Source organism: Stegostoma tigrinum, chromosome 10, assembly GCF_030684315.1.
Source record: "Stegostoma tigrinum isolate sSteTig4 chromosome 10, sSteTig4.hap1, whole genome shotgun sequence".
Lineage (NCBI taxonomy): Eukaryota > Metazoa > Chordata > Chondrichthyes > Orectolobiformes > Stegostomatidae > Stegostoma > Stegostoma tigrinum.
In genome coordinates, this window is record NC_081363.1 from 13,418,128 (window position 1) to 13,432,054 (window position 13,927).

General features: G+C 41.7%; 1 protein-coding gene across 10 annotated transcripts in view; it reads right to left on the reverse strand.

The window, feature by feature from the left end:
* The window catches only part of adck1 (aarF domain containing kinase 1), a 531,577-nt gene that overhangs the window by 452,405 nt on the left and 65,245 nt on the right, over positions 1-13,927 (reverse strand). The gene's annotated exons all lie outside the window — the stretch shown is intronic.

The following is a 13,927-nucleotide window of genomic DNA, read 5'->3' on the forward strand; positions in this document are numbered from 1 at the left end:
TAAAATCCTGATGTGAAGGATATAGAGATGGTGGCATTGTTCTAATGTCACCGGACTGCAATCCTAAATGCCAGCATGATGATGTGGAGAACACAGTTTGTAATCCCACCATGGCAGAAGACGAAATTTGAATCCTATAAAAGCTGGCCTCGTGGCAACCAGGGGACCACTATCAATTGTCATTAAAGATGTAATAACCAGTTCAGTAATATCCTTCAGGGAAATAAATCTACCCTCCTCACTTGGTCTGACCTACAACTGAATCCAGACCCACAGCAATGTAGCTGACTCTTCATTACATTCTGCCCAGCCGGTGACACTCATATCCCATAAATTAATATATTAAGAGGTCAGTTTCTCTCATAATACAATATAGCATCCCATTAGCCCTCTTGATTGTGCGTTACGACTGTTTTACAATCTTAGACTAAAATAAAAACTTATGCAGAAGAATCATAGCAGACTCGAAACGCTAATGCTTTCTATCTGCACAGAAGCTGCCAGACCTGCTGTATTTCTCTGCTGTTCTCTTCTTGTTTCAGGTTTCCAGCATCCACATAATTTTGCTTTAATTACAGATTAAAAATAACATTGCTTTGGGTTTGGTGCACAATAACATGTTTATAAGAATGCAACCTGTTAACGAGGCTTCCTCCTTGATATCTCTATCATGTCACAGAATCAGTTTAGGGAATGCAGAAAGAAACGGCCATGTTTGTGAGTTTAAAGCTCAGAATACATCTCAGGCTACAGTTCTGAGCCTACCTTCAAGGATAGCTAACTGCAGCACGGTGCTGTAATAGTTAACCAGTAGTCATGAGACCATCAAGCACATTCAAAATTAATTACATCCACACTATTCTGAGGGAATGTTCCACCTCGAGCTCTTATGAATCATTTCAGTAATCACAGGACACACCAGAAATCAGAACTACATTTAACAGTTACTGAAGGACATTGAGTCACAGGATGTTTAAAACAAGAGAACAAGTCTGCCTCATATTATCTTCATACACCTTCAACAGGGCTGAAAGCTTTGTCAGTGGGCCCGTAAAACTCGCTCTTCAGCTGCCTTCTCAATCAGGGAACTGTGTGCAATCAATGAATTCCTACACTGCAGAAGTAGGCCATTCAAACCCTCAAGTCTACACCAACCCTCAGAACAGCATCCCACCCAAACCCAGCCCCCTACCCTATCCCTGTTACCCTGCATTTCCTATGGCTTATCCATGTAGTATATACATCCCTGGACACTACAGGCAATTTAGCATGGCTAATCCACCTAACCTGAACATCTTTGGACTGTGGAGGGAAACCGGAGCGCCCAGAGGAAATCCACGCAGAAATGGGGAGAATGTGCAAACTCCACACAGATAGTAACCCAAGTAATTGAACCTAGATCCTTGGCACTGTAAGGGAGCACTGCTAAACACTGAGCCACCGTGCCAGCCCAAAGCACGCTATGAAGGAAGAAATCACCTTCTTGCCTATTGTTCTACATTGAACCCTCAAGATACATCACACCACGCAAACTGTTCTAACTCATTTTGGCCTGCAATTTGGAACTTTCTTCAGACTTTTCACCCGCTCACACAATCTACTTCTTTTAAAAATCTTGGCTTAGCTTTCTGCCAGACCATGGCTACCTCTGCATTACATTGCCTTCTAATCTAGTCAACTTTGGCCTAGACCTGCTCTGTTAGCCTCAGCCTTTTTCCTCACAAGAACCAAAAGGCAGGCCTGACCAGTTCCTTAACATGAAGGAAACATTTCAATACTGATTGGCCCCTTTAACTGCGTTTACTAACAGAGGATATACAGAGTAGTATTTGTTGCCTAACCTGTTATGGTCTCACTATTTTCTACAGAATATGCAAAATGAGAACAAAGTACATAACAACCAGAACTGAAAAAAAAATTTGCAGGGAAAAAGAATGGGGTGAAGTGGTTCCAATTGGACAGTTCATTCAAAGAATCAGTGAAAACAAAATGGACTTAATGGCCTTCTTCTGTGCACTATGACACTTCTATGCCTTTGCACAATATCCAGCCAGCACAGAAAACATGTCTGAAATGATTTGAGAGAGTGGGATAGCTAATTAATCATTTTGGACTCTGAATAAGAATGGCTGAATTCTACAGAGCTTCTGCAGCCCTGAGAATCATGACTGCCGCTGTCTTCATTTCCAAGTAATTAATTGACAGAATCACGAGTCAGAGGCTCTGAATGGAGTTTTCACATTTAACAGGAATAATGCATTGCTTTTGCACTCACTATATATTTACCAAACATGATCAGCAAATAGCAAAGACAAAATTAACTTAAGGGCAATTCATTAGTTCATGGTGATAATTTGCCTGTGGAGCAGCAGTGCAACAGGACTCAAGGAATGGTATGCTGATACTCCTCTCAACAACACTTATCATGCAATGCTCATTATAATAAAAGTTGATCTCCTGTTTAAAGTTTCCCCAACATTATTTGCATACATGTCTGGATGGGAGCAAAAGATCACAAGAAATAGGAAGAGGGATGGACTGTCGGGATGAAGTTATTAAGATGGGTATCACTGAAAATATGGTTGAAACTTATAGAATACTGAGGGGTCTGGATAGAGTGGACGTAGCGAAGTAGGAGAGACTAGGACTCAAGCACACAGCCTCAAAATAAAGAAATGACCCTTCCTTGCGTCACTAGCTCAAAGTCCTGGAATTTCCTCCCTCACGGCATTGTGCATCAACACATAGCACATGGACAGCAGAGGTTCAAGAAGGCAGCTCACCATCATCTTCAAGGACAACTAGGGGCAGGCAATAAATGCTAATCCAGTCAGTGATGTCTGCATCCATGAATGAATAATGTCACTGACTTTTGCCTCCTCATAGCTTTGTCTTTCATTTTAATACCAGCTTTAACTCCCTTAGATAGCCATGGTTGGCTAATCCCTCTCTTAGAACCTTTCCTCCTCACTAGGATACAAATTTGCTGAAAATTAAAGATTATCTCCTTCTATGCCTGCCACTGCTTGCTTACTGTCCTTCCTGCTAATCAACCTGCCCAATCCACTTTAGCTAACTCTATCCTCATCTAGGTACCACATAGGAAAAAACAATTCTCTCGATCAGCACCCCTTCAAACACCCAGAAGATCCAATCCCTTCTTCATCAGCATGCAATGGCAGTGTGTACCATCTACAAGATGCACTGCAGCAATTTGCCCAAAGCCTTTTGCGGTAGCAGTATCAAAGCCTGCAATTTCTAACAGATGGAACATCACCAGCTGTAAGCTCCGCGCCAAGCCACACATCATCCTGATTTGGAACTAAAATACCGTTCCTTCAGTGATGCTGGGTCAAAATTATGGATTCCCTCAGTAACTGACTGAGGGTGTAACTACTCCATATTGGACTGCAGCGATTCAAGAAGATGGCTCATCACCACCTTCTCAATGGCAACTAGGGGTGGATGATGATTGAATAAACTCCAGTGGGTCTGAAGCCAGATGCAAGTTAGCACATGTAAATATGACAGACTTCTTCAACAAAAGGGGATCAGTAAACCAGATGGGAGTTTAGTGACTATCAACAGTTATATGGTCGAAAACAAAGTTGCTGGAAAAGCTCAGCAAGTCCAGCAGCATCTGTGAAGGAAAAAGCAGAGCTAACGTTTTGGGACCAGTGACCCGTCCTCAGAACTCGTTCTGAGTTCTGAACTGCGTTCTGAAGAAGAGTCATCGGACCCGAAATGTGAACTCTGTTTTTTCCCTTCACCGGTGCAACCAGACCTGCTGAGCTTTTCCAGAAACTTTGTTTCTGTTCCTGATTTACAGCATCCACAGTTCTTTCGGTTTTTATTTGGTTAAATGGTCGACATTAGGCAAGTGTTTACTTCAATTCCAAACTGTATTGAATTTAAATTTCACAATCCATCATGGTGGTTTTTGAACCTATGTCACTTGTAAATTTGCATAGGGTTTGAATTACTGCTCCATAACATTATCACAATGCCACTACCTCCACATGTAATAACTTAATGGAAGAGTCTCACTGATCATAGCATTGAAGGTGACAATTTATCCAATCCATTCCCTTCAAAACAGCTGCATAATTATTGTTACTTTGTTGTTCTTTTCCTAAATGTCCCCAATATCCAATTGCCTTTGTAAAATGTATTTTGTAAAACATATCCCAGATGGTAGGCAGAAACTGTATATAAAGTGTTTTCAACAACAAAATAAATCATCTCTGAAAGTAAACTGCAGCATTCAATTTGCTTTGTCAGTCTGTGACATGATGTTCCATAACAATCTGTACTGTCCAAGAGGCTGAGTGCTGACATGAGGCACGATATTAACGGACACAATTCACTGACTGTGCTGTTTCAAGAACAATATCCACCTCTGGCAAGACTGCCAACATGGGCAAACTTCAGAGAACAATCATGGAACTGGTTGTTGCAAGCCTTAGTTTTGAGCTTTTTATTTCTGTCTCAGAACAATAACATTTGGAGCATATGGAGTTGGACGAGCTTTATCGCCTGCAGTCAGTCTGTGACAGGTACACCTCTTTGAAAGCTCCTTTCTTCTCAATAGCCTTGAGTCGCTGCAATGATACAAAGAAATGCTGCCAGCATCACTGGGTCTCCCAACATTCGGTTCTTATCGATCAGAGCTAAAGCTTTTTTCTTTGCAAACCGATCTGAGTACTGAAAAAGAACTTCTAAGGCCACAACTAAGAACATAACTGGGGGGATAAAAAGAATCAGCCTTTACACATCTCTGATTGAACTTCAATCACAAACCAGGAGAAGAACCTAAGTCTCTAAAGAAATGATGACTTTTTTCCAAAAAAAAAAAGGCCTCCCTATATCACAAGAAATGGAGATGTAGCACAATGGCCAGAGGGGAAAGAGCAATCCAGAAGAAATAACTGAAGAATCATATTCTGAATAATCTAGAAAGGAAACATTAAAGGATTATGTGATGAATGGATATAATTTTAAATGTTGAATTTCAAAATAGTAGCATATGGGTGTTTGCATTTTTCCACACTTCACAAAAGTAACCAAACTACATAGGTCTGCAGTGCTTCGATCTGATCTGTTGTTTGAGGGATTACTCAGCTCTATCTGTCACTTGCTGCCTTCGCTGTTTGGTGTGTAAGTAGTCCTGTTTGGTGGCTTCACCAGGTTGATACCTCATCTTCAGGTATGCCTGGTGCTGCTCCTGGCATACCCTCCTGCACTCTCCATTGAACCAGGGTTGATCCCCTGGCTTGATGGTAATGGTTGAGTGGGGATATGCTGGGCCACGGGGTTACAGACTGCACTGGAGTACAGTTCTGTTGCTGTTGATGGCCCACGGCGCCTCATGGATACCCAGTGGTAGTCTATGCAAAGTCTGTCCCATTTAGCACGGGGATAGTGCCACACAACACGATGGAGGTTGTTCTCGATGTGAAGGTGGGACTTTGTCTCTACAAGGACTGTGCGATGGTCACTCTTACCGATACCGTCATGGACAGATACAACTGCAGCTGGCAGATTGGTAAGGACGGGGTTAAGTATGTTTTTCCCTCTTGTGGTTCCTACACCACCTGCCGCAGACCCAGTCTAGTAGCTATGTCCTTTAGGACCTGACCAGCTCGATCAGTAGTCCTGCTGCCGAGCCACTCTTGGTGGTGGACATTGAAATACCCCACCCAGAGTCCATTGTGTGCCCTTGTCATCCTCATTGCTTCCACCAAGTGTTGTTTAACTTTGAGGAGCACTGATTCATGAGCTGAGGGAGGACGGTATGCGGTAATCCGCAGGAGGTTTCCTTGCCCATGTTCAACCTGGAGCCATGAGACTTCATGGGATCCAGAGTTAATGTTGGAGACTCCTAGAGCAACTCCCTCCCAGCTGTATCCCACTGTGCCGTCCCCTCTGCTGGGTGTGGCCTGCCAGTGAGACCTCTTGTTTTCAGCGTCAGCAGCACGAGCCAGAGTGCCAATGGGAAGGTAAGGCAGTTTTTGTTTCTCCCGATATAAAAAAACTTATCTCGTGCAGCAGAGGCCCTCTTGTTTTCAGCGGCGAGTGTGTGTGGAGATGTGAGCCAGGAAGGAACTGATAATAGTTGGGCATTGGCTAAACATGAAACACTGGAGGTGTACAAGGTAATGAGAGGCATGGATGGAGTCGATACCCAGAGACATTTCCCCAGGGCAGGATTGACTGCCACGAGGGGTCATAGTTTTAAGGTGTTAGGAGGAAGGTATAGAGGAGACGTCAGAGGGAGGTTCTTCACCCAGAGAGTTGTGAGTGCATGGAATAGTTTACCAGTGGCAGTTGTGGAAGCGGAGTCATTAGTGACATTTAAGCGACTGCTGGACATGCACATGGACAGCAGTGAATTGAGGGGAATGTAGGTTAGGTTATTTTAGTTTTGGATTAGGATTATTCCATGGCACAACATCGTGGGCCGAAGGGCCTGTACTGTGCTGTACTTTTCTATGTTCTACACTCCGAAATCGTGACCTGATCAGTATGTGTTAGAATGTAAGTGACTGGATTTGACACTTTATGGGAGTGAAAAAAAAGAAAACATTAGTTTGCTTTTGGTTTAGAATAAGGGATAGGCTTTAGCTTAGAAAAGCCCAGAGATTGAAAGCTTTTAGGGAAGCTTGGAGTAGACCTGACTAGTGTCAAAGGAAACACAGCTTCTCTTTGAGAAAGGAGTATAGGACAGTTCAGGAAAAACACTGTCTCCTTAGCATAAAGTTTATAGAATCCCTACAGAGTGGAAACAGGCCCTCCAGCCCAACAGGTCCACACTGACCCTCAGAGCACCCACCCCAATCTATCCCCCTAATCTACACATCTCTGAACACTGCAGGCAATTTAGCATGGCCAATCCACCTAACCTGCAAATCTTTGGACTGTGAGAGGAAACCGTAGCACCCGCAGGAAACCCATGCAGACACAAGAAGACTGTGCAAACTCCACACAGACAGTCGCCCAAGGGTGGAATTGAACCCGGGTCCCTGGCGCTGTGAGGCAGCAGTATTAACCACGGTGCAACCAGGCCACCCATATTTAGTTGGTGAAACTTCCAGAAATCTGACAACTTTTAAAAGACTGAGTAAATCTAAGTTATCAGATTTCTGTAAAAAGAAATCATAGTTCGCAAGACAGATCGAGGAGAAGCAGCTCAGTTACACCTAAAAAATTGAAAAAGAAGGGTAATTTCTCTGGATTTAGATCACTGTAAAGTGATGTGTTAGGGAATATTTTGTTACGCTGTGTGGTTTAACATCTTCAAAATGGTATTTGAAGTTTGGACAGTGAAATGACTGCACAGAGGTCGGTATCTCATTACCATGGCACCTTATATTTACTTGTGCACAGTACACTGGCAGTGGTCAGTCAGCTCGGAGTCAGTCCCTGAATCAGGAGACTCTGAATCCCCTGTTTATATCTGCCAGCCAGGGCTCCCTGATGACCCCAGGTTAACAACCCCAATCATGGAAATCACAGTCAGTAAGATCTACCTGGTTCCAATCACTACAGATAGATTGATTTATTTTCTTTCCTTTTATGTAATTAAGGCTTGTTTTATGGTTAAGGAAAATCTATATCATTGGGTAACAATCTTCAGTGTGTTAAATAAAAGCATCAAATCATTTTTTATACTGTGATTTGACTTGGCCAATATCAGCTAGGATCATTACAGTAACCTCATGGAGCTGCACAAAATATTAAATGACATCAGCTGAGAATACTGAGAAACAAGAAATTGGAGAAAAGGAATAATCAAATTAGATACAAACAAATTCCAAAAGGCAAGAAGCACTAAGGATATTTTGTCAGAAGATACAATGAAATGAAAGCTCCCCAGGGAATTCAGGATGTAAATTATTGTTTCATTACTAGAAAGAGAAAAACAATAACAAACCAAACTACAAGGTTGTTTCAATGTTTTTCTTTAGACTTTTAATTTTCCTTAAATTCCGATAAATTTAATGTATGAATGCATGTCACATGGTTCATAAAATCATTTCAAAAAAGTTTCTTAGAACCAGAGAACATTTTTATACCAGACTTGGTATTGCAACTCAATTAATTAATGACCTCAAAATAAAGGCAGTTCTAGGTAGCAATGAGTACAACTGGATTGGATTTTCCATCTAATTTGAAAGGAAAAAGAGTGGATGTAAAATGATTATAAACTTTAATTAGAGCAACTATGTGGGTATGAAATCTACATTAGCTGAAATCCACTCTTATATTAGGCTAGGCGATAGATCAATAGAGAAGCAGTAGCAGATGATTAAGGGGGTACTTCAGACTATTCAGACTAAGTATATTTCAATTATAAAGAAAAATTCCAAAGGAGGATCGATCATCTATGGATAAGTTAAAATATTAAAGAAAGCATCAAACTTAGAGATAACACACTGAACTGCACAAAGATGAATGTCAAGTCAGGTGATTGATCAGAAGGCAGAATCTGCAGGAATAAATAAAAGGTTAATCAGGAGAAAGAAATTAGACTATGAAAGAGGTCAGCTAGGAATGAAAAAGACAAGGCTTCCTGAAGATATCTGAAAAGGAAAAGAGGAAATAAAGTGTTAGTTGTTTAGATTGTGTAAATGGGGCTGAGAGGTGATAGTAAGTAATAAGGAAAAGACAGATGCAATAGGTAAATGTTTTGCTTTTGTCTTCCTTGTGGAGAATTCAAAAATCATCCTGGTAATAGCTGTAAATCAGGAGATGGATGGGAATGGGTAACTTGGGGAAACTGCAACCACCAGGGAGGCAATGCAGAGCTTTTTTTCTAAATCTATCCCATTTAGCAAAGTGTTGGTACTACCAATGGAATGTGCCCTCAGTGAAAACAGAACTTTGACTCCACAAAGACCTTCAGGTTGCTACCTATTCTGTTTTGGATAGATTAATCTCTGACTAGATTGGTGAGGCTGAAGTGGGTTTTTATCTCGTGTTGGTTCTCTCACCACTAGACTTAAGCCCAATCTGACAGATACATCCTTTAAGATTCAGTCAGTGCTGACATTAAAGACCCCCCAAAGACTAAATTCCATGCCCTTGCTTGGTTGGATAGTAAAAACACATCAGCTGAGGGATGGCAATAGGAAGCAAACGCAGGAGATTTCATTGCCATGGTTTGACCTATCAAGACACATAATGTGATAAAAAGAAAACTCATCTGGTTCACTAATGTTCTTTAGGGAAGGAAACCTGCCATTCATAGCTGGTCTGATCTACTTGCAAGTCCAGACCCACAGAATTGTGGTTGACTCTTAACTGCCCTGTGAGCAATTTGACATAGGCAAGAAATGCTGGCTTAGCCAGAAATGCTAACATCCCATAAACACTTTGTTTTAAATCCTTAGTTCCAGAGTCAACTTTAAGGGCTAGTCCTTTCCAACTGAATAACACTGCTCTGCCACCTCTGGGGGTTTGACAGGGCATATTCAGGTATAGTTGATCAAGAGTCTGAGTCATTGTTATTAGCTAAAAATCAGACAGTATAATTATATCTAGTTGTTGCTTTGCTAGTCTGTGGCAAAATTCTTCCAATTTTGTCACAATTTCCAAGAAGTGAAGGAGGAAGGCATTGGATGCTCAACTGTCCTGCATATGCCTTTGCATCACTGCTGTTCAGTTTTATTTTTGCTAGGTCTTCTGTAGCAGTTTGGTGCAACTAAACAATTAGCTGAGCTTCTTCACAGGTACTAAAAGCAATCACATTTCTGTTGTTCTGGAAAGATTGTGCAAGGACGGTAGGTTTCCTCCCCTCGAGGGGATTAGTCATAGAGTCATACAGCATAGAAACAGTCCCTTCTACCCACAACATGTATGCTGCCCGACAAATACCACTAATCCTACTTACCTGCACTTGGTGCATGTATACTATATCCTGGCATTCTTAGTGCTCATCCAGATGCGCACAGTGTTTACAATAAATTTCCAATAAGTGTTTACAATAATCTAAATCATTCATAATTACAATTAAAGTCCTTTTTATTCAAGGTTCATTTTGTTGACAGAACACAAATTCACAAACTGCCATGGTGGTATTTTAAAGCATTCCTTTACATTATTGGGCCCCCACCTCTGTTACTAACTCAATAACACAGTGCCTTGTTACTGTCCCCATTTATTTTCTGCACAAATTAAGATCCAGGCAGTAATAGTCAAAGCTTAAAGAAAAAGAAAGTTCTATGTTCTTGATTTTTTTTTCTATTCATTTGTGGAATGTGGGCGTCGCTGGCTGGCCAGCATTTCTTGCCCATCCCTAGTTGCCCTTGAGAAGGTGGTGGTGAGCTGCCTTCTTGAACCGCTGCAGTCCACCTGCTGTGGGTTGACCCACAATGCTCTTAGGAGGGACTTCCAGGCCCTTAACCCAGTGACAGTGAAGGAACGGCGATATATTTCCAAGTCAGGATGGTGAGTAGCTTGGAGGGGGACTTGAAAGTGGTGGTGTTCCCCTATGTCTGATGTCCTCGTCCTTCTAGGTGGAAGCGTTTGTGGATTTGGAAGGTGCTGTCTGAGGATCTTTGGTGAATTTCTGCAGTGCATCTTGTAGGTAGAACACACTGCTGCTACTGAGCGTTGGTGGTGGAGCAAGTGGATTCTTGTGAATGTAGTGCCAATCAAATGGGCTGCTTTGTCTTGGACAGTGTCAAGCTTCTTGAGTGTTGTTGGGGCTGTACTCATCCAGGCAAGTGGCGAGTATTCCAACACACTCCTGACTTGTGCCTTGTAGATGGTGGACAGGCTTTGGAGGAGTCAGGTGAGCTACTCACTGCAGTATTCCTAGCTTCTGGCCTGCTCTTGTAGCCACTGTGTTAACATGGGGAGTCCAGTTGAGTTTCTGGTCAATGGTAACCTCCAGGATGTTGATAGTGGGGGATTCAGTGATGGAAACACAATTGGTGGTTAGATTGTCTCTTATTGATGATGGTCATAGCCTGGCATTTGTGTGGCGCGAATGTCACTTGCCACTTGTCAGGCCAAGCCTGGATATTGTCCAGAACCAGTTGCATGTCAGCATGGACTGCTTCAGTATCTGAGGATTCACAAATGGTGCTGAATATTATGCACTCGTCAGCAAAAATCCCCACTATTGACCTGATGATGGGGTGGAAATCATTGATGAAGCAGCTGAAGGTGGTTGGGCATTGATCACTCTCCTGAGGAACTCCTGCAGAGATGTCCTGGAGCTGAGATGATTGACCGCCAACAACTATGACCATCCTCCTATGTGTCAGGTATGACTCCAACCAGCAGAAAGTCTGTCCCCTGATACCCATTGATTCCAGTTTTGCTCCTTGATGCCACACTCAGTCGAATGCAGCCTTGATAATCACTTGCTGTCACTCTCACCTCAACTCTGCAATTCAGCTCTTTTGTCCATGTTTGGGCCAAGGCTGTAATGAGATCAGGAGCTGAGCAGCCCTGGCGGAACCGAAACTGGGTGTCATTGAGCAGGTTTTAGCTGAGTAGACACTGTTGATGATACCTTCCATCACTTCACTGATGATCAAGAGTAGGCTGATGGAATGGCAATTGTTTGGGGTGGTTTTGTCCTGCTTTTCGTGTACAGGGCATACTTAGGCAATTTTCCACATTGTCGGTTAGATACCATTGCTGTAACGGTACTGGAACAGCTTGGCTAGGGGAGCAACAAGTTCTGCAGCACAAGTCTTCAGTACTATTGCCGGGATGTTGTAAGTCCAGTAGCCTTTGCAGTATCCAGTGTCTCCAAACAATTTTTGATATCACATAGAGTGAATTGAATTCGCTGAAGACTGGTATCTGTAATGCTGGGGACCATCAGAGGCGGCCAGTATCTAAGGAGGATTGTATCTATCTCAAGTTCTAACTTAATTTTATAGGACTTGTTTGATTCCTTGATATAATCTCTTCGTAATTTAAAGACTATAGAATTTGAATAAAGACAGGATTTCCAAATTCACTGAGTTAACTTTGTACCCCAAGAGTGCATAGCAGTATTTAGACAAGCTTAGCGACCACTACTAGAAGCATCGGAATCATCAAGTGACTGAAAATATAAAATAAACAAAAGCGCAAGGCATGAGCTGTCAGTACAGAAAACATGAGCACTTAAGATGATCAAACAAAAAAGAATAATAAGGACTGAAAGTTATAATGCCAGAAGAATGAATAATAGGATATAATTTGTAGAAGAATCCAATTACTGTGTAGATTGTACTGTGTACAATTAAGGTGTAGACAGTATGTTCAACACCACGCGGATCATTTAAGAGATAAGATGGGCAGAAACATTATCCATGATCGCTTGCAGAATATTTTCCATGAATTAAAGTGAACAGCAATTTAAAAATGAATATTTTGGTCGCATTCCAGATCTAGCAACTGAATACAAAGTGAATCCAAGCTTTGTCTATGCAGACAGAAAACTTCAACAGAAGATGGATCATGGTCAGGCACCATGAGCAACGAATATTAACAGACATGGGGCTGACCAGATGGCTCCATCAGTGATGAATGTTGTGAATCGTTTATCGTCATTTCATGAGTGAAGATATTTATTGTAGCACAATGCTCGCCCAGACATTGATCTGTAACAGTTGGTGTGAATTCTGAACTGAATAAAATCAATTTCTATGTGCATCTTTATATTTCTTGTTGCCCAAGAAAATCCATTGGTTTTTTGAGGATAATAGTCACGATGTTATTAAACTAATCGAAAAGAAACCTTTTATGTTGGCTTATCTTCCCTCATCAAAACACTTATATTGGAGTAACATGGTCTGCTTCAAGAGAATTTGCCACAGAAGACCCAAATACAGCCACGGCCTTGTCACAACTAAGATCAGAAAAACTTTCCAAGAATAGAAGAAACATTGAACTGAGTTTTTGTCTACTGTTTCAAATGGGTGGAGAACAGTCCCATTTAACTATTTTACAGGTAATTTAACGCTTGTGTCCTGACTAGTAATTATCCCTCAAACATCACTAAAATAGACTGCCTGCTCATGAGCGTATTGTTTTAATGGGAGCCTGTTGTTCGTAAATTGGCTGCAGTGTTTCCTGTAACAGCAGCGACAACATTTGAAAAGTAAAATGACTGTGAAATGCTTTGAGAATTCCCTCTCTCTGTGCCAACCAAGACAGAAGTCACACAACCCTAGGTTATTGGCCAACAGGTTTATTTGAAATCACAAGCTTTCAGAGCAGTGCTACTTCATCAGGTACAAGAGTTTCATCTTGATTTCACCTGATGAAGGAGCAGTGCTCAGAAAGAATGCGATTTCAAACAAACCTGCTGAACTATAACCTGGTGTTGTGCGACTTCTGACTTTGTCCACCCCAGTCCAACACTGGCACCTCCACAGCATGTGTCTCAACCAACACCAATAAAGTGGTCAATTGGCTCATTGCTGTTTCTGGGACTTTATTGCATGAAACTAACTCCCACAGTTGTCAATAAAAACAAATGTAGCCAGTTGAAAATAAAAGGCACTATGCAAATGCGTGCCTTTCTTTCTTTTAACATATGTACCAGAGAAAATGGTAGTCTACTTTGGCAATGAAGATTCCACAGACATTATTTCTTCAGATTTAAGAAAGGTTTATCATCAACACATCTGATAAATGATTAGTTCACAAGGTCAGGAGGAAAACTTCTGAGCCAGACTGAAAATTGACAAAATCCGGGAAAGATGGAATTAAAAAAAGAAAATCCAGAAACAGCTCGTCTGATGGCACCTATGGACAGAGAAAGAGGTAATGTTTCAAGGCTTTCACCAGAACTCAAAGTCTAAGTGTAAACTCCCCTGCTCTTCTATAAATAGTGGCAAGGGACAACAGACTGTGTCTAAGTTTAGCATCTCATCAGAAAGTTGGTGCCTCCACCAATGCAGCACTTCTTTAGTAT